The sequence below is a fragment of the Vespa velutina genome, chromosome 7 (genome assembly GCF_912470025.1).
Source record: "Vespa velutina chromosome 7, iVesVel2.1, whole genome shotgun sequence".
Classification (NCBI taxonomy): Eukaryota; Metazoa; Arthropoda; class Insecta; order Hymenoptera; family Vespidae; genus Vespa; species Vespa velutina.
In genome coordinates, this window is record NC_062194.1 from 766393 (window position 1) to 789163 (window position 22771).

The 22771-nt window shown below is 38.1% G+C and overlaps 1 protein-coding gene across 1 annotated transcript in view; it reads left to right on the top strand.

Annotated features, from left to right (window-relative positions):
* Positions 1 to 8418: 8418 nt before the first annotated feature.
* Positions 8419 to 22771, top strand: part of LOC124950706 — a 64259-nt gene continuing 49906 nt past the window's right edge. Inside the window, exon 1 of the mRNA XM_047497845.1 lies at positions 8419 to 10899. The gene's annotated coding sequence lies outside the window, so the exon portion shown is untranslated. The remainder of the gene's footprint in view (positions 10900 to 22771) is intronic.

Consider the following 22771-nt stretch of genomic DNA (forward strand, 5'->3'; position numbering starts at 1 on the left):
GTTTCTTTTATCTTTAAAAATCCTTCATTGTTACGAAGTCATTGGATTTTATACGAACTTCAGAAGTGTCGATCGATACGTTCATATTCTTTCTGCGAATAGATATAAAATTAAATATACGTATATTTTACTTATACTATTGTGTTATTGTGTATATGCGTTTACATTATATACGATAAAGGGTGGTTTTCTCTTTCTTTCTCGGTTCTCTCGATTTCAATTCATCGCAGAGTACGCTTCGCCTTCTTACAAGGTGAAACGTTATATGCCAGACGCGTTGTATGGAAATTACTACTCCTTCTTGTTTCACAACTTTTATGGAGCTTCGTCGAGACGTCCACCGAGCGAAATCTTCTCGCGTCGCGTTTCGATGTCTAATGCTTTGAACGATATCTCGTTGAAGGATTTTTCAAATTTATTTCGATAAGCACGTTCTTCCGTCTATTTCTTGAGACGATTTTTAATAATTTGATCGAGGACAAGTCCTTTATCAAAGAAAATAATTGTCATTTAATAAATAAATCCTTTTATATCTAATTACAATGGAGAATAATTTAACGTTCGTCATTCTTTTCCTGTTCTTTTGTCAAATCGCAGAAAAGAAAGTAGGGACGACATTAAAGGTAAGAACTTGCCGAAAGAAATAGAAGAAGACGTTCCTTTTCGATTACCAGTTTGTAATTTCACATTTGATAGGGCATAAAAAAAGGGTGACCGCTAACCGAAAAAACAGATAGAAAATGACAGAGTTAGAGTAGACGAGTGAACGAAGATGAAGAAAGAAGGTGTAGTAGCAACATATGTGTGAGAGAGAGAGAGAGAGGGTTACAAGATGCGATATAGATTTTTATGGTAGACGTAAATCTCGCGACGGATGCAAGAAGCGACTAGGAATCGTGAAAGGCGCGGCCAATTCCCTAATGATTCTGATTTATCGCTTCTGGTTTGTTCCGGTAAGCCGTTAACTCCATGACGCGTACCTGGTGTCCCGAAGGCTTTATATACACGACACACGAACACAGGTATATTATAAACGTGTATAGGATCTGTTCCGCGGACATAAAATCCTTTGGTTTCTTACGTCGGCCTACTCATTTGGTTGGAGTTACGCGAAATAAAGTTAATGGGCAGTTAAGCAGTGACTATTAACGTACCGAGATAAAGTAAAAGGTATGACGTACGATCGTTCGACAAAATCATCAAGAAAATTGGAATCTTTCGAGGTAAAGACTTGACATCTTTATATCATTTAATTGGTAGATTTTTCGAGTTAGACTCCAGTTTTATGGTTGATACCTAGAAAATATAAAAATTACGAAATTAGAATAATTTAACCTGGTCTTCTTAAGTGTCCCTTAAGAAGAATGAGTTGGCAAGGTAAAATCGAGGAACGAATTTCGAGTGTACGGATCCCACGGGATCTTCACGAAGAAGAACCCTATTCGTATCAGGTATCAGGACAAGAGTGACAATACGTCGGAGATTTTATCTCAAAGGTTAGGGTGTGAATCTTTTAGTCGTGAAAACGATAGTCCTCGTGATATGTTTGATCCTTTAATATGATCTCGTCTAAATCGTCGTTTAATGAAAATATTAAATCTTTTCAACGTTGAAACGAGTTGTAAATTTATCGACATCTCAATAATATTTCTAATCCATGTAAAATGTAATTCAATGTTTGCTATTTATTTTATCACTTTCCTTAGATTTCATTCTCCACGCATAACAGATATTTATTGAAATAGATAATTCGTCCTACGCGTTTAAGTAAACACATAGTGAGATACTCAAAAGTGATGCTTCAAATAGTCAAAGAAAAGAATGCCAATCTCGTAAAGCTTTTGACGATAGGATTTCTTTGAAATTCCTTGCATTTTCTTTTGTTACAACGTAACGGTTGATCATTGTTCTTCGTTGAATATGTGAGATAATGAGTCGTATGACCTGCCAGGTGTGCAAACTAGAACGATGCTTTTCTTTATTCTCTCGAATAGAAATCCCGATTGAATCGAAATTCTTAGAATAGATTTTAAATGTGGCTAATACTGAATGTTGAAAAGATTAACAAATTTGACGTAATGATAAGAGAGAAGAAGGAAGGATGGTACGACGAGGTAAAGACGAGAGCTGGACTCTCCTTCTTTGGTGGAGGTAAAGGAAAGAGTGGAAAAGAGAGAAAAGAGAGAGAGAGAGAGAGAGAGAGAGAGAGAGAGAGAGAGAGAGTACTTGGATGGCCGTCGTCGCCCTCGGCGCCGTGGCTTGTTTAATTTTAGGGCATTACGCGCACAGGCGGCAGCTTGGACCGCGACTAAAGGGTTCCATGGCTCGGTATTTGCCGAGATATTATCGCCAAAAGGAAAAAGCGGGGTGGTGGAGAGAGGTAGACGGGTAACGAGGAGGGCGTGACTCTCCTTCGAGCCTCTTTCTATGATGCCTCCGACACCGTTTCACGAATTAGCCTGTCTTTCTTTCACTTGTTTTTTCTTCTTTTTTTTCCTTTTTTTTCCTTTTTTTTCCTTTTTTTTCTTCTCCTCTCTTTCTCTCTCTCTCTCACAAATTTTTTTTCTCTCAACGAAAGGGAAAACGAGAATCCAGAGAGTCTTGCAATCTAGTTATTGTAAGACGAACGTACGAAAGAAAAACGTAGACAAACCGATTGTCCACTTTAATTCGTCCGTGAAAAATTTTCTATTTGTCCTTTTTTTTCAGCGTGAAATTTGCCACTCTTAGGTCGCACTTAGAAATTCAAATTTATCGAGAAACTGGGAAACCACGTGAAACCGGTCGGCATTGTGAGTACGTATGTCTTTCTTCGCATTGCAACGAGGACGACGAGGACGACGAGGACGAGAGTAAAGTGAACAATGAAACTTAGGTGACAATGTGAGTTCTTCGTTGACGATGAGTAACGAACCTGTGCCAACGAAATTTCTCGATGGAATAATGCGAAATTTCACTCTTGGCTTTTACATGTGTATTTTACATGGTACATATGTATGCATGTATATTCATTATTGAATCTGAAAGTCAATGGCCTCTGTAAAACATATAACAAAGAAGAACCTACATAGAATCGAATCAATACAATTTTTTTTTCGCGATATCCTAGTGGATCTTTTTTTTTCTTTTTTTTTTTTACAGGGAACCATGATTGGCCAATATAAAAATTGACAAATAATCGAGGGGGAAGAAGGAGAAGGCTTTCCTTTTACAGATAAAATATATCAGTACTTTTTTTCTTTCTTGTAAAATAAAATATGTACTTCTGGTATATCATATATTAATGATGCCTTTTACACTTTCTCACTCGTGCAAGATCGAACGAAATTTCGCTATCTAAATGTATCTTACCATTCGTGAATACATCGATATGATCAACTTTGATTTTAATCTGCGGGTTCGCAAAAGGGAGGAGGTACGACGCGTCCCTGACACATTAATTTACGCGACGCGAATCGAAGCGGCACGATGCTTCGTTCGTTTTATTTTTTCTCTTCTCTTTTTTCTTCTCTTTTCTTTTTTTTATTTTTCTTTTTTTTCTTTCTTCGTTTCATACTTCGATCGGGAATGATAATTAATAAAGTCGCTCGCTCGGTCGTTCCACTGTGTCTTACATACAGTAATATACTACAGTGTATATACTATACACACACACACACACACACACACACACATATATATATATATATATGAATAGGCTTATGCATGTTATACGGACGAGACTTGATCGTACACGCGCGTGCATGTACATATGTATGTACATAAGTACGTATATCCGTAGGTGCACCTTCGAGCGACCACGAGCGCGGAAATTACTTGCTTTTTACGAGCAAGTCGCGCGTGCGTTTGCTGCGAATAATCCGACACAAATATCATATCTTTCTCCTTTTTTATTATTTCTTCGAAATAAAAAAGAAGAACGTAATCTCATATTTATATTTCGTAGAAATTGGAATAAATAAATATATAGAAAAAAAAAAAAAAAAAAAAAAAAAAAAAAAAAAAAAAAAAAAAAAAACAAAAAAAAAAGAACAAGAAAAGAAAATAAATAAATCCTGACATATTCTCAGTCACTTAATCATACGTTCGAAGGTATGATCAATATGCTTGAAGAGGAAACGTGGTCTAATTCTCACGATAAAGATATGATAAACCATCGGAAACATCGAAGGTATGCCTTTGTACTCGATACGATCGATTTCTTCGATGTATGTTACACGATTTCGTAGGTATTAAGCGTCTACCTCACGTACGAGTTACCTACCCAACTGCTTCGAGAGAACAGAGTTCGCGTGCCGAATCGATCGATCATTATCATCGTCTACCATGCAAGTTGTCTATAGTGTTTATGGTTTAACATGTGGAATGCATAAAGTGAGCTGTACATGTATTTCCAAGTATCGAAAGTGTTGTCGCATTTAATTGATCTTACATATGCCTCGATTAAATTTTAATTTCAATTACGTTTTTCTATATATTTTATTGAAGAAAAGAGGGAGAGAGAGAGAGAGAGAGAGAGAGAAGGAAAAAAAATCTTCATGGTCACTATAGACCATGATTATAATTAGAAATCGATGGGAAAGCAGTCATGAAAGAATACAAAATCGATTCAACGATGACCAGTAAATAATAAGAACGACGACGTTCATTTATGCGTTTGCCCTTTTCTGATTATATCACGACCCTGATGCACGCGCACACGTACTCGTTAGATTTGTTTGCGTAGAAACTTATCCACGCGGTGAGCACGATGTTCGATATCGCTAAGAGATATCGGTTATCGATATATCGATTTATTCTCGTGCATATACATACGTACATATACGAGGTGGTCTTTCATAATAGGATGATACGATAGGAGATACAAAACGTTCGTTCGACGTTACTCGAATCATTTTGCATTCTCATCGTCTCGAGAGCTAACTCGGGGACATTGTCCGTAATTATCGTAAAGAAACGAACGAGTAGAACAATGTAAACACGCGTCCATGTTGTTCCCAGCTTACCGCCATCACCACCACCACCACCACCATCACCACCACCATCTAAAACAGCAGTAATACTTACTTAGTGAATATTCATAACGTGACACTTTGTACAGTACGTAACGGTCGGCTCCTAGGGAGAATTAAAATTTCAACGCGTGTCCAAATATTTTCGTGCTGACCGCGCGGTCGGGAAGATCGGTAGAAATGTATCCTGCATTTTAATGGCTCCGCCAAAGAGAGTGAGAAGGGATAAACGGAGGGAGAAGAGAAAATTTATTATATACATGAGAAGGAAAAATGAAAAACGAAATAAAGAAGAGAAAAAAAAAATATTATGAGAAAAGAGAAAGAGAGAAAGAAAAATGGAAAAAGGATACGAAGAAGGGAACAATAGCAAGAGGAGAAATGGTATACACAATGACAGTTTCACGAGCTTAGTTACGTCGATGCAACGAGCGTGCGTTTAAGTCGATAAAAATCATCGATTTATGTACGGTACAGGTGGAAAAGAAAAGGAGAAAAGTGTTGAAAAGTTGAAAAGAGGAGACAACCTGTCGGGACAAAAGTCGAAGAATGTTATTCGACTCGCGTAACCTTTAATGGCGGACACGTACGCGTTAATGTCTGAACGCGAGTAGTCGAGTAAGCTTCGACGTATCGAGTTAGCTACGAGTATCGATGCTTCGGAATACATCCGGTGGTTTAACGTGCCTCGTGAACTTAAAGCATCCCTCTTTGAAAATACGTTATTCATATATCTCTCTCTCTGTCTCTCTCTCTCTCTCTCTCTCTCTCTCTCTCTCTCTCTCTCTCTCTCTCTCTCTCTCTCTCTCTCTCGTCGACATCTTAGCCGGTAGCTCAACATAAATTCCATACGGGATATAAGCGTATACTTATATCGAAAACCTCGGTGAACTCGGCAGGTGCTAAGTACACGGCTTATCTACTCGCCTAGGTACGAGTTAGACATGCAATTCGTTCCAAATGAATGCGCTAAAAACACGAATCTTTTCTTGAATCACTCACGATCTTGAAATTGGTAACTTTGGAAGTAAGCATCATCGTTCGTAATCATCGACTCGTTCGTTCGCATTAAAAATAATTGATTTTAAAATTATTTATCGAAAATTTGATCGACTAATTGATGATCGGATTGAGATTGATCAAACGATTAAACATCTGGAACGAGAAAGAATAATTTGTTCCATGAAAAGATTTAACTTTCATTTTCTTCGATTCGAACGAAACCTTACAGAGATTAGTCGAAGCATCTGGTTGTTTTTTCGTTTTTATTTTTTTTTTCCTTTTTCTTTTCTTTTTTCTTTTCCTTTTTCCTTTTTCAACGACCACGTAGAATACTTTTGGAGAATGGACACGAAATGGCAAGAAATCCTAAGGAGCCGTAAATTTGAGGGTAGATGTGTCCATTCTCGGAAGGAGAGCATGGATAATTGAAGCCGACGCAATTGCGAGAGTTGAGGTGCCGAAACGAGTCTTAAACGGGTTCCAAAGATGAGATAAGAGGGCCATAATACTCGTCGAGATCGATTGCGCTGTGCATATAGAGCGACTCCTTCCAGCATCCTCATATTTTAAGGCTCATTTTGTTATCCCTCTTTATCTTCTCTCTCCATTCTTTCACGGTGGACATTTAACTCGATTCATTAACAAATTTTCTTCAAATACTATAGATATCTGTTAACTTTTCATCGAAATAATTTCTATGCTTTTCTAATTGATGTGCCACGTTGCGTTCACGGAAAAGAAGAACTATTTCAAAGAAACGAATGAGATACGAAAATGAAGATACGAAAAAAGAAAAGAAAGAGAAAAACGTCCGAACGAAAATACCCATAAGCGATGGTAGCGGGGAAAAAAAATTTGGTCACGAACTAACATTCGAAATTCGACGAGCGCTCGTAATTAAGGCACAAGATCGAAACATAATTTGTCCTGAAAGGCTCGCGTAGACATTTTTTTGCTTTTAGTTATTTTTAGAAAACGAGAAAGAGAGCAGGGCGCGTGTCTTTGGAACGGCGGTGCATCGAACTCGAACGATCGGTTGTTCCAAGATTGAGATAAGCGGCTTGCGCCGAAGAAGAAATAAGTAGTTTAAGACGGTTCGCATGAACGCTGCGGAGAGAGAGAGAGAGAGAGAGAAAGAATAAAAAAAGAAAAAGAGAGAAAGAGACGTCGTCTCTTCGCCAAGGAAGATGCTGCGATCGTGAGGATATTTTATGCGTGGACCAATGTATTATGCGTTGTGCCAGGTGCATCGTGAACTACTTCTGTGGTCTGTTCTCTCTCTCTCTCTCTCTCTCTCTCTCTCTCTCTTTCTCCCTTCCTCAATCTTTGTTCCTCTTTCTCCTCGATATTAGCTTCCGCGCGAGAAGAGAGAGAGAGAGAGAGAGAGAGAGAGAGAGAGAGTCTGCTGGTAGAGTTTACGGGAGCACGAAATGGCTCAAAGAGGAAACGTGATAAAACGGTGTTGCTAGGAACGTTAGAAAGGCGAATGTTACCGTCAAATCCTCTGAAATCTCGGCGAGTGAAATGGAACGGGTCCTTCCTTTGGAGATTAGAACCGAACGTTTTAAATAAGGAGCATGTTATACTGAGATCTCGTTGATACTTATTTACGGCGGATGGATAAGTACCAAGTATAAGACAGACCGGGAAAGCTCACCCTCTTTTATAACTCTCCTACGTTCTTCCACCTTCGTTCTCCCATCTTTCTACAAGGGAACACGCTGCGAATACGAAGGATAGCGGCGACACGAACGCGATAAAGCTAAGAAATATTCCGATTGGATTGAGATTAGATAGGAAACACGTGGATTAGAGGAAGGCGATCTCCGATGTTGCGACAGGAGGCAACCGTGACACGTTCAACTCCAAGTGTCTTGGATATGTTCAACGTCGCGAAGGTGTATCGTCCGATCTGCTAGGCTATAAATTTTGATTTCATATTTTTCTTCCTACAATTTATTTCCCTTTACATGGTAGGTATCGTATCGTGATCACGTCGAGCTTGGAATTTCATCGTGTGGGACTTTATCCTTCAAGAACCTGACGACTAAGAAGAGATATTTCGATTGCAATTTTTTTTCTTCTTTTCTTTTTTTTTTCTTCTTTGGGTTTTCTTTTTTTTTTCTTTGAGAAACTTTTTCTTCGTATCGATATGGCTTTTAAAACGTAACTTTTTTGCACCCCCAATGAAAGACACGATTGGTTGGTAATGAGCCAACATCATCACCAACAGTATCGTTGTCGTCGTCATTGTTGGCGTCATCATCGCCGTCGTCGTCGTCGTCGTCGTCGTTGTTGTCGTCGTCGTCGTCGTCGTCGTCGTCGTCGTCGTCGCCACCGCCACCGCCACCGCCACCACCACCACCACCACCACCACCACTACTACCGCTGCTGCTGTCTATGCCAGGCTTTGGCCGACGAGCGTCGTCGAGTCAGTGCGACTCGTGATTTCCGTGCGAGCGCCGGCCTCGCGTACGTCGAGACGGTGCCGTGTCTTCTCGGCCGGTCTCTTCCTTTAACGAGAGACACGCGATCAAAAGGAAGAAAGAAAATTTCTATCCAAATATTCGTAAAAAAAAAAAAAATAAATAAATAGGAAAGAAAATCAAAACAAATAAACGAACGAACAAAAAAAATATATATATATATATACATAAAGGAAAAAAGAAAGAAAGAAAAGGAAAAGCAATTATCGAGAACAGCAATTTTTTTCGTACGTCGTATCGTGAGATGAATGGACCTAAAGAGGATCAGGTGATTCAGGTTCTAGGGAAAATCTATTGATCTTGATAAGATTACAAAGGATAGCTAGCTCTAAATCGATAAAGCTAAAGAAAACGGTTCAGTGATCCTTTTCACGCAAAGGAAGAGAGAGAGAGAGAGAGAGAGAGAGAGAGAGAGAGAGAGAAGCGTCTGTGCTTTCAGAGAATTTAGATCTATAGAAAGATCGTGGGTGGATGCTGGAAGCTCCTCTCGATCGATTCTCGACGAAGAGACGCGTGGGTGGTAGGATCATCGTGTTAATTGTTAGTGATCACAAAGGGGCCAGTGATCGCGATGTTAACTTTCATCGTCTATTATTAATAAAAACGAAAAGACTTTCGTTAGCTCATTTGCGAGTGAGGTTAAGGAAAGGTAGACAAGTAGATTGAGACAAGAGAATTAAAATAAAAAAAAAAGAAAAAAAGAAAAAAAAATAAAGATAAAAAATGCCTCGATCCTTGACGGGACTCCGTCGAATTGTGTACATTACGAGTTAACGCCTTGCGCGGTCTCCTCGTCGTTTTGAGACGACTTAAGGACTGTCTTTGGGATGGTTACGTAAATGGGCGCCAAGCCGAAAGGTGATTTCTCGTGAAAGAGGAGAAAGAAGATTACCGAAAAGCGAATTGGCCAAAAAAGAAAAAAAATTCCACTCTCGTGGGAGCGCGTCAAAAATACTTTCGTAAGAGATTTACGAAAGTGTTTGACGTTCATTGAGAAGGAATTAAAAAAAAAAAAAAAAAAAAAAAGAGAGAAAAAAAAGAAAAGAAAGGAAAAGAAAAGAAAAGGAAAAAAAACGAGTCTCATAGGATTAAAGGGAACACGGTATAAAATTCTAGTTAGCGATGAGAAGACGAGAAATCGGCAAACGAGTACGATCGAACGCGAGGCGGTAAATCGTCGTCGTTCGTTGCTCGTCAACGTCGTCAGTAGATACGTATACGAGACAATCGCTATTATCAGGTGTTTCAGTCTCGGCTCAGAGTCAAGAGCGATAACCTCGTGAGTGTTGGCGAATCGAAGTAAACATAGGAGAGATCGAGATTGCGATCGATTTATCGATCGATCGATCTATCGATTGGCTCGATTCTTCCTCAATGTCGAGTAAAGATCTATTCTCTTTAGGCGAGAAGTAATATCAAAGAAAATTGACCGAGGCTAAGAGAGAATCTTGAAGAGAAAGAGTTTCGAAGGGAAGTCTGGAAGCTATTGATCGGAAGGAAACGTCGTATATCTTGGCAGTAATGCGCACAAATTATGCGTCTTGCGGCTCCGTCGAGCGACGGCCACTGAGAAGAAGCACGGAGTTACGCGTTTACACTTACGGATAATCCATTGGTTCTTTCTTTCTCTCTCTCTCTCTCTCTCTCTCTCTCTCTCTCTCTCTCTCTCTCTCTTTTCCTCTCCCTCTTCCTTTTCCTCTCCCTCTTATTTTCCTTTCTCTTTTTATCCTCCTCACGCTGCTTTTCAAGATCTTCTTATTATTCTTCGTCCTTTAGCTTTATCCTCCATCTTTTTGGTTGCACCAGCAGACTTTCGCTCGATCCAAGAACCTCTTCTCTTCTCTTTTCTTCTCTTCTCTTCTCTTTTCTTCTCTTCTCTTCTCTTCTCTTCTCTTCGTTTCTTTCTCTTCTTCTCCTTCCTTTCTTCTTTCCCTCGGCCGTCCGTCCAATCGAGCAAGACGTCGCTTCGAGCGCCGTTTATTCGCGAAATTCCACCTTCAACCCCAAGACGCCTCCGCGCCGAGTTCCTATGACGCATTCAAGTTCCTCCGCGAAGATATACCATCGACGGCCACGGATACTTCTTGGTCACTTCGTCTATGCTCTTCGATGAAGAATATAGTTCGTTACGAAACAATTGAGTCGAATAAATTTAATTGTGATTATGGTGCCTTCTTCCAAAGTCAAATCAAGCAAATCGTTAGTGTGAACTATATACGAAGGTTGAATTTTCGCAAAAGTGTTCAATATTAATATCTCGCGAGAAACGTCAAAGAAAAGAAAAAGAAAATTGGACGAGAGGAGGACGAGAAGAGGAAGAATCCTTTCGGAATATATTCACGGAGGGCTGAAGTGCACCTGCGACTCACGTCACGGAATTTCCTCTTTCGTCCACCGTGGTAAGTCCTCTTACGCGGTTCCGCGTTTAATTTGCAGAATTTACCTCGTCGCAGTCGACTCGAAGCCCGGCTCTTCTCGCGGCTAATTGCGTATCATCGTTTTGCCCAAAAAGATAAAGAGAAAGAAAAAGAGATGAGAACGGCGCGCCTGTCTCTTGACTTGAGAATGAGATTCTTGAATCGATCTTTAAAAAAAAAAAAAAGAAAAAAAAAAATAACCACGAGTCTTTTGAAATTCACGTTGTTTTATTTTTTTTTTTTTTCGACGTATCAAAAGGATTGACGGATTCGAAGTTATTGACTTTGCGATCGAAAGATTATAGAATATTGAAAATAAATCAATAACTTATGCGATACGTCGAAATGAGTGATAGATAAAATCATAAAAAGCCGTAACGCGGTTAGAGATCTTTTCATTCTTGACTTCATTAAGGATAATTGATTACTTCATTGGCAAAAGCGAGTACCAATTAGTCGCGATAATCTAACCTATCTTTTTCTCTCTCTTTTTTTTACCTCCTTTTTTCTTTCTCCTTTTTATTTTTTTTTTGTTCTTTTTTTTTTTTTTACTTTTTGTTTTCTCGCAATTACTTGGAATACGTTAGAATACATTACCACTAATGGCTCTATTCGTGGCTCAGAATTGTAACCACCATTCCAGTTTCCGGTTAAATGCACGGAATAGTAGCACGTTCCGATCAAGTATCCGACTCAGCTTGATTAAGAGTAGGCATTATATTATTTATTTTATACCATTGGCAAAAGTGCGTCGGAACATTAAGCGTAAGTCTCTTGTGAAATCATGCCACCGTTTAAAATCGATCGTTGATCATTCCGTAAGATAAGATCGGCTTTTTTCATTTTCGTCATTCCTGCTCTCCTCGGTCTTTACTCTGTACGTAGTGTGATATAGCCGAACTACGAAGGGAATTTTTCATCGAGACAAATCGAACGTTCGCTATTTAATGTTACATATACATACATACATACATACATACATATATATATGTATAACATTATAGGTGAGTATGTTCGAAAGCTGATCGTATTTCTTACGAAATCGAATATAGTTGCCGCAAGACTACTTATTTTTATACTCGATACTTGACAAAATTCTAACAATGTGTATAAAAACATATGATATATATATATATATATATATATATATATATATATATATATACACATACATATATAGTATAAAGAAAAAAAGAAAGACGAATTAAACGGGCGTACTTCGAAAGGGAAGATCAGCCATTCTCTTTTTTCTCCCTTTGGATTCACCCTACGAGCAGATCGTGCTCGACCTCTCTACTTGATTTCGATCGAGGTTAAACAAACAGCGACTGGTTCTCACCTTTATCGCGATAATGGCTGTAATTTTGGTAGGTCTCAGGAGCCAAGGATCTTAAACGAAAGACCGAGGGTTGTAAGCGTGTGAGCGTTATGCGCTGACGCGCGCGCGAAACCAAGCGAGTACGTGCCGAGGTCCAGATTGCAGAGGCGTCGCATCCTGATTGCATGGCGTGGTCCTCTCGCGCGACTACGATTTATTACGAACGAAGAGAGATAGAGATAGAGAGAGAGAGAGAGAGAGAGAGAGAGAGAGAGAGAGAGAGAGAGAGAGAGAGAGAAAGACAAAGAGAGAAACCTGGCACCCCTACTTCTCCTTCTTCTTCCTCCATCTCCTCCTCCTCTTTAGCTTCACAGCATCCACAACCTTAAATAGGCGAGGGGCAACCCTCTCTCGACTTTCTTGATCAACGATGTTCGATAGAACGAGTCGAAGGGATAATGAACTGCATCTTTAAACGGTCCACTTTTTATTTTTCATCGTCCAAAACGATCGGTTAGCTTGTTGTGATACTTGAGAGTATGTTTGGAGTGGTAATCCTTTAGGTGGCAATCTTTACGTTGGATTTATTAGGATGTGGTATCTCTTTTTCTCTCTTTCTATCTTTCTACACTCTGCTTGTACTCCATCAACACCGTGTTTGATCTCTTTAAATAAGTGGATAGACTTTGGGCATGTTGGGGAGATCGTAAAGACAAGATAATTTCAACGGCAAGTTTATTATACCAATTAATTTCTAATTGCTGATTTTACTTATGTATTTGTATCAATGATTTTACTCGTTCTTTCATTATTTCATCCTGTTCGTAGTGAAACAGTGAATGAGTGAGAGTGAGAGAAAAAGAGAGAGAAAGAGAGAGAGAGAGAGAGAGAGAGAGGGAGGGAGAAACGAAAAGAAGATCGCTGATCTTTCAGCTAGACAAACGAATATGTATTGCGGTTTATTGAAGTGCACATCCGACATGCACGTATCCGGACGTTTCTCGAGCTCCGCATCTCGGGTAGTGCCGAAGCGTAGAATCGTGATGACGGATTTGTTTCTTCGCTCGCGAACGTGCCTCCATGTACCACGCTTCATTTGCGGTGTATATCCATTAACCGACTGGCAAAAATTTTCTTATCCTTTTATCGTACTCGTCTATAAGAGCGATCCGATTATTGCAATTAATTATACGTATATAGATACATCTCAGAGATTTCCGGTGCACATCAACGTAAACTATTAGGTATACATAATATTATCTGGTATATTACGTAACTATGTTTCGAATCGGTTTGTCTCTCTTTGATGTTCTTTGAGAAACATGAAATAACTGTTAAATAAACAGTAGATCCTTATCGACGAACTCCAAAAGAAACCAGTCTTCTTTTCGTTCCGGAACTTGAAATGTTTTTTACCAGAAATACGTCGTTCTTCCCACGAACTCACCGTTTTTTCCTTTCTCTCTCTCTCTCTCTCTCTCTCTCTCTCTCTTTCTTTCTTTCTTTCTTTCTCTCTGTGTATGATTAGATCATTAAACTTTGATAAGTTTCGAGCGGAAGTATATTTGAGAGAGGATTTCCTCTCTCTCTCTCTCTCTCTCTCTCTCTCTCTCTCTTAACTTAAATTTATTTTAACTTCTTACGTAAAACGACTTTAGATACCCTCAGATACAAAAAAGAAAAAAAACGCATAACAAACGAACCATAGAATAGAATTATTATACATAATTCATATTCTCAATCAATGAAACGTTTATCGTCGAATTTACTCGTTTACATTGCATTAAATATTCTTCTTTTGCAAATAGAGATTATATTGGCTCGTATCATTGTTTCTTCACGTATAGACGCGTACTAGTTATATGTAGAATATAAAAAAATAAGATGAAAGAAAAAGAAAAAGAAAAAGAAAAAGAAAAGAAAAGAAACGAAATGAAAAGAAATTCATTATGCAAGACGCACGACGCTCTTTATTTGCAAAAGAAACTGACGGACGTCGAAATTATTTGTCAAACCATTTCGATATCGTGTCTTTGATTATGAAAATCATTCCTATGGAAGTACGCTCGTATGGAAACTTTAAGCTTCGAAGATTCTCGCGAGGGTGTATAGGACACAACGAAAAGATCTCGTAAAAGCTGTCCATCTAATTTCGACTACGGTCTGAAAAGCGTGGCGGGGAGCTTGTTTAGTCACGTTTGCGTGGCTGAAAAGATATATCGGACTTGTATTCGAGTTCGCGATCGAGCGAGCGTGTCTGAACGGGGGCGTGAGTGAGTAAGAGAGAGAGAGAGAGAGAGAGAGAGACGAGACGAAGGGGTGGGGGTAGCTGTGAATGAAGCTAACCACGCACTCTCTCTCCTCTCAATGGAGGTGTCCCCTTCTCCTCGTTCCCGAAGAAGCCACGCTTCGAGTATATTTCCGTTCCGTGTTTATACGCGAATGCGCTTGAAGATCCCGCGGCATTTGAAACGTAGCAGATCTACGCTAAGTTAATATCTCTCCTCCGATCTCAGACCGGAAGCCGGAAAGAAGAGGAGGAAGGAAGTCGAGTCGAGGAAAACGAAAAAGACTAACAACGAAAAGCTTGCCCTCTGCCTGCCCACTGGCTGTCGTCGCCAGATAGGCGGTAACAACTATTTCCAGACACTTGAGATTCTCCTTGCCATTTTATAGCGTTCTAATGACTTTATACGTGGAAAAAAAAAAGCTATACTTCGACTATGATTTTCGAATATATAATTGAACACGCACGTAAATGAGAAAAAGTTCTTTTAATTTTTATCTTAATCTTTGGCGTAATAAAAGTTAATACTCGTACCATCCGTTAGAAAAATTTTTTATAAATGATATGTAAACGTTTGTTCCATCGAGTTCAGAGGCTCTTTCTTGACGCTTAAATTTCAAGCATTCCCTCTTTCTTACAAGAGCAGACTAAAGAGGAAAAGTGAAAGACGGGGAGAGAGAGAGAGAGAGAGAGAGAGAGAGAAGCGTACTTCTTGTGTCTTTCGCGAAGGTGTACTTTAATTTAGTGCTGTGTTTACGTAAATCCCCTTTCAACGTTCTTCCTCTCGAGCTTCTCGTGACACTCCGTGAGATAACCAAGTATAGAGAAAGGCGTCTTCAAAGTGCATCGACTAAGCGCCTCCTTACCCTCCCCCCTTCACCCCTTCGCGAACGTTTATTTTCTCGAGAATTATCTCGGCACTTCAAAGCTTCTAAGCAGCAAACAAGACGACGTAGGTCGAACGATAAAAAGAAGACGATCGATAGTGAAAAAAAAAGTTCGATTAAAAAAAAACAAAGTGGATAAAATGAAAAAAGAAAAAAAGAAATATATATATATATATATATATATATATATATATCTCAACTGCAATTTGTCTTCGGAACATTTCAAAGATAGTCGATGCTAATGCATATACCTACCTTTTTTTCTCCGTTCGATATCTCGAAGAAAAGCAGATGTCATTATTTTAGTTAAAAAGTTCCTAGATGCCAAGGCGACAGTAACTAGAAAGAAGACGAAGAAGAAGAAGAAATGTTATTATCCTTATCTTAAGGAACGTTCGATAAAGAATTTTCTGGCCGATAAATGTTTTCTGGTATTTTTCTGTTTCGCCTTCGGTAAAAAAAGAAAAAAAAAAAAAAAAAAGAAAAAAAAGAAAAGAAAAAATAAAACAAAAAAAGAGAGAGGGAGAGAGAACGTCTTCGAGGGAAATTGGCCTCTAAGTTACGTGACGTAAAGTGCGTGAGAATGCTTACGAGACTACTCGAGAGCTTATCGAAGAAAGCACGAGACCTAGCCCTATTGATCGTGACGAGATACGCCAACTATTCGCATTTGTTTTTTATTTCTTTTTCCTTTTTTTGTTTTATCTTCTGCGAGTCGATATAAGACAGCGATAAAATAAAAAAAAAAAAATTGAAATTGAATTTTTATGCGTCGTTGTCGTTTATCATTCAAAATCTATTGAAGCTTTATGTATATTTCGACAAAATAATACAAACATCGATGCGATCAAAAGGAGAGGACGAACGATAAAAATGGTAAAAATAAAAAAAAAAAAAAAAAAAAAAAAAAAAAAAAAAAAAAGAAGAAATCTCACGTAAAATCGCATACACTTACATTGCGATTAGAAAAGTCTATCATTATCGGCTCGTTCGATATCTGAAACAGTAGTTTTATTGTTAATGGAATTCTTCGTTTGTAACAATAAATACTGACTTATCTATCTTGAAAGAGAGATTAGAGAACATTCGAGATGGAGATAAAGCTAATGAGATCTCGCAAATTCGTTTTTCCATTTTTCATTATCCAAGTTTTAACGAATGAATCGAAGGAGAAGATAGAAGAAGGAAAAGCGATGGTCGATGTCCACCATTGGAAGGAAAGTTTTTCAAAGATCAGTGATATCGGTATTACGGTACCAATAGGTCTACCGTTAAGCGTAAGAAGATGGACCAATCACGATGAACGTTCTTACTCGAACTATCCCATGATTGGTTGCTATCGAAGCGGTTAACGAGATAAATTTGCCCGCGAGCTGGATCGACCGGCTCTCTCTTTCTCTCTTCTTCTTTCAAGGAGAGATCGTTCTACGAGCTTTTCCGAGTCGATTCGAGCCACGATAATCGCCTTACTACGACGACAACGAGGACGAGAACGATAATTGCAAACTTCGATAAGTCGATCCGAAGAGTCCAGTAATCGGAACGAAACGGCTTCGCATCTGCCATCGAAGAATTAGTCATGGATTTGATTTAAGGCAAAAATTTTTTTCTCCTCTTCTTCTTTTTGCTCATTTTATCATTCTCCCTGTCCTTTGCTTATTTCCTTCTACCTTGTCCTTCAACGGGGAAAAAAAAGAAAAACGATAAAGTCAATAAAGATTAACGATGCTTCATAACATGAGTTTCAATAGAGTCAAATGTTCATTTTCTTTTCGTAAAATCTCCAAGGTTAGTTTCTTCGGTAGAAAATTTATTTGCGTGGTAGACACGGTATAAAATATTCAACTGAAAATCGTGCATCATCGTGAGAGGGAGAGAGAGAGAGAGAGAGAGAGAGAAATCAACGAGCTTAATACGTACGTCTCGTTCTCGAGAATAAATATTTGTTTAGCGATATTTTTGCGCTCGGAGGACGATCAATTTGAGATGGCAATTAGGCAGGAGACAGATTTCGGGTGAGTTAATTGGAAATGGTCTGGCGAGTGTCGCTCCCCTCTTTCTCTTTTTCTCGAAGTAGAATGTCGTCGTCGTCGCCGTCGTCGTCGTTGTCGTTATAGTTCTCCTTTGGGAGCTCGAAGATATAAAACACTCTCCCATTTCTGTTCACAGAAGAAAAGGAAAGTCACGATGGTTTGTATATAGGTGCTCCTTTCGAAAGGAATGCTTTGATATCGATAATAATACATAATATGATACGTATCAACATCGTATCTGATGTAATCCGATTTGATCTTTACGATTTGAATTCACTCGAGCAAAACGAGATTAAAACGAATGCCAAGAACTTATTCGATGAATATTTCTTTAAAATCGAGTTGATATTTTTTCTTTTCTTGAGTCTTCCTCCACTATACACTTATAAATATTCCATTCGATGGATGAAACCTGACGATGAGCAATTCTTCGTTCATTGGCCTCAATATTAATAAAAAAAAAAAAAAAAAAAAAAAAAAAAAGAGATGAGACACGTGTAGTTTTCCTTTCCTTTTTTACGAAACTTGCTTGATATGGCCAAAATGAGAAAGATGAACGAAATATGAGGTAAACACGGGATAAAACGATGAAGAGAGAGAGAGAGAGAGAGAGAGAGAGAGAGAAAAGAAGTAAAAGAAATAAAAAGAAACTCACGTTGAGAAGCAACGACGCGCTCTGAAGCACTCGATGACATGCCACAATATTCAAATTTAAGTATCCGAGTACTTGATGCGAAGGCACGAGTGACACGCACAGTTGTAGATATTATAATTTCGTTTGTAGACACTTTCTCTTCAGGATACATACCGCACGTTCTTCGTTCTTTACGAATGTCACTCGGGAATTCAAAGGGAGTAATGTCTCTTTAGAGATTGCAAGGAAGTTTAGCCTTGTTGATGTCACGATTTTAATACTCCGATAAATAAATTTATAATTATTCATTACGCTCTTGTACTTGTGAAATACAATATTTCGATGGCAAGCGAGTAACTTTCGAACGTTTCTTATATCGTCATTAGCATCCATACTATAGTTTATTCACCAAGTTCGAGTGAGGTGGTAGGATAGGAAAGAAAAGGGCCAATAAATTTTCGAAGATTTCGATGGCAACGCGTGGGCATTACGACTTTGGAAAGAAATTTCACGGGCCTTTTAAGATACATCTGTTATCATAACGACATAATAAGCGTATCTAATCGAATCGAAAACCATAGGCATCGTCTTTTAACGAAAAGAAAAAAGAAAAAAGAAAAAATCTGATCGGTGATTTATTATCATTCACGATTACATATGTATATACACGAGTTCGTAATTTTTTGAAAATTTTATTTCCTATTAAAAAAGTCGTAAAAAATAAGACAAATTTGAATTTCCATTATCCAACGTCGGGGACGAAGAGATTAGGAAAGTTCACTAGGAGCAAAAACCGCAAAAACCATCAGTAAATGTGGAGTCACTTTAAGAGCTCGTATCTTGAAAACGTAGATCTCTAGAGGAAAAGTAGAAAAGCTTCTCCTCTTTACGATCGTCTTTCTTAAACTCGACAAAATATCTGCGGTGGTTGGATCTTTCGGTGGTTGAAAGAGAATTCCGTATTATTAGGGACGGTAAAAGGTGTAAATTAAATGGCGTTTAGAAGGGAGAAAACCGCGATTCGTTTCGTACCAATATTTTCTCTTTTTCTCGCTCTTGTAAAACTGCTAAAGTGATTATTATAAAGACGTTCGCGGTAAGTTTACGAGTTTCGACTCCTTAGAAGGAGCCTGACTATTACCTCGTAGCAAGAGGAATATATATATATGTATATATATACTTACATAGTATATACTTGTTACGTTCGCTGAACATCGTCCTGGTTGTAGCGAGTTAACGACGAAGGGATACTTTGTATATTCGCGAACGTAATGCCAAGCCTTTACAAAAGAGACGCGCGAGAAATGAAACCGTAGATATGTGTCCGTATATTTATGTATATACATAGATACACGGACATATTACGAAGATCTTACTCGTAGTTATCTTTTTCTTTCATCTTATATGGAAGGAAGATCGTACAACCATCATCAGACACGATAGCCATTTGTTGTGGCTACAGACGAAGATGAATAAGATGTAAAAGAGGAATAAGATGCGTAAGCAAACGATATCCTATTTAGATGTTATTTATCATACTCCTTGTAACTTGTCAAGAATATCTATCAGCTATATTTCGATTAAACCTAAGAAGTTTTGCTTTGGTGGATGTTAGAGAGTTCAATGCACGATCTTCCCTTCGCAAACTTATTCTCTCTCTCTCTCTCTCTCTCTCTGTTACTCATTTAAACTCCTCATAAACTCATATAATTTAACGTTAAACTCAACGAAATGGAGATTAGTTAAGAGTCGAGACGATCACTGCTAATTGCGCGTCTATCAAGCAGCCTCTCCGTACATTTAATTGATGTAGCTCTCTCACGCTGAAGAAGCGGACACGGAAATAAAGAATTCCATCGATGAAAAAAATCAGTCATAAGCTCTCTTCTCAGCTAATGAACTCTCAGTCACTCCATGAGATCTCGATCTCTTTGGAGAGAGAGAGAGAGAGAGAGAGAGAGAGAGAGAAAATGTTCGCGTGACCGTTCAAAACCTTATCGTGCGATTCCGTAGCAAGGATAATCGCGATTCTAATATTCTCTTTAGTGGTCTTCTCTAAGAACGGTACTTCGAAGGAACGATTAACAAAGATAGGACAAGCACGAGCTCTCTTAGATTTACTTCCTAGTAATTACAAGTTTTTTCTCTACTGTCGATCTTTCCCCTAGAATGAATCATCCGATTTAGATCATCATTTAAGATCATAATAATTGTTGAAAATTGATAAAAATATTAGTTTCTTAAATAAATCATTTAAAGGTTTGAATTTTATTATTATTATTATTATATCTAATTATGTCTAAATTACTATACGACCATTATAATAATTAGTACCTCGTCTTGAGATAAAACGTTTAATAAACTTCACCTGTGGGATGTTTCAATGGATTACCTAACCGATGGTAGAGAAACGAACGCCTTGAAAATAAAACGAAAGTAATGGACGAAACCGTTTATATATTCACACATCATCTGGAATAAGTTTGAACGTCTTTGCGAACAAATGAACACGGACTATTCAATTTATATACAATCAAGTCGTTGTCAGATGGCCTGCCAAAACGATTCATTTGGTTACAATCGGATGAGTGCATCGCGCAATGATAAATTGAAATGCACTTTAATCGATTCGAGATATTTGCATTACACGAAGAATATCGTGAGCTACCTTGATTCATGATTTATATACCTACTGAATTTCGTGAGATGGATAGATTAACAAATGTATCCGAATAATTCAATTTATATATATATATATATATATAAACTTGATCCTATTATGATATCAAAGTTACGTTATTAGTAGATAAAAGCTGCTGGTGTTTTTGTGATATACATGAAATGAGAAATACATAAAGGAATTCTGATGTTGTTTTCAAGCAAAAGAACGGAAGACCACCTACACAGGAAAGCAACGATTAACACGGGGCAATAAGTCAAGTTGATGCTGCCGTAGCTCGAAGCTATGTACGTTCTCGTATTATCGGCTCGTTTGATTCACACTGTCCCGGTAATTTTGGTTCTCGCGAAAGAATAATGGCAGAATCCGCAGACTTTCACCCGAGGCAGGAGGATCTAAACCACACCGAAGCATCGCACAACATCGCATCGATCGTTTTTCGATTTCATGGAACGAAGCACCTGCTCAATTTACATGACAGTCCTTGCCCTAAACCCGCTTTAAATTGATCAAAGAGGGGAACATACTCTATGGGATACCCTTTGATTGTTCATTGACGATCGTTTTCCGGTTTTTTGTATTTTTCGGGAGAAAAATATTAGGATAGGCTGAGAGAGAGAGAGAAAGAGAAATGCGTATTAAGTAAAAGTATTATAAAAAGATATTCAAGATCAAATTAATTTATAGATCGTAATATATTTAAATATTATGATGAATGATCTTTAATAAATAAAACCGAATTCAGGAAAAACATTTTCAACGAAAATGAAACATACATATATACATGCGTAAGTACTTGAACGAACGTTGTCAAGGCTTAGAATTACAAGACCCTTCTCTTTTCTTCACACTATTTCAAATTACTCGAATGGCGGGACGAGAGAGAGTTTGACCCTTCCAGGTATTTCGCGAACCTTTTAGATGTTGGAGTCTACGTTGGTGGCTCCTTTTGAAAGGCAGACCCTCATAAAATTACTTTCACACGTGCTGCCGGCACGAAATTAGCCTTCCCAGCCTCCGACTCTTCTTCTTGGAAATTCCTAGACTATTCGAGGAAAATACACGATACACGCACACACAGACACACATATATATTATATATATATATATATATATATATATATATATATATCTACGTCTTTTTCGTAAGTCTATCGCGACTAGAATAAAATCTAGCTCATGGTAGGTATACACGTACGAAAATATACTAAAGTATATAATAAACACGTAGTACAACGGCGATGTGTGACGTTATACTTGTGACTCAACTTGTGACGTAGCCCATCTTCTTCTTCTCCTCCGATACTTTTAATATCAATGAATCGTCGAATTCCTTTACACTATTTTCCAATATCTATATAGGTATTCTCTATTCTTGAATTTAAATTATCCAGCGTGATACAAAAGGCCAACACCTGAAACAACATTCGATGACGTTATCGAATAGGGGTGGCATTCGTTTTCAAAATGATTTTCTTCTCCGAAGCCGCATGCCTACGTGAACGTACGTAGCCTGTTTGTTCGAGTATCGAATTCGCCGATATACGGCTACCAATACGTTTTATATACACGAGTATATAAGAGTACGACTTCTACTCTCTCATTGAGTTCGCTTTCAAGTGCGGCCCCAAATGAACACACATCAATATTTATACCTTTGTACGTTTATCGAGTTACAGAGTACGTGAGAACTCTGTCCTTTCGTTCGACTACGTTTTTCACCGTACGACGAAATAGTCACGACTCTTTTTGTCACTTTTCTCTTACTTTAGAATGTGTGAACTAATTATTTATGTAATTTATCTAACCATGATTCGCGCAAGTCATTCATAACTTATTCATTCATAATTAATTATAAACTATCGTTTATCTCTTGAAGAAAATTTTAAACGTGATCTAGTAATTATATCTTTTTTCTTTTCTTTCCTTCCCTTTTTTTTTTTTTTTTTTTTTTTTTTTTTTTTTCCTTCGAAATATTAAATAAAATTTTCATTAATTACTGTCGACAGATTATT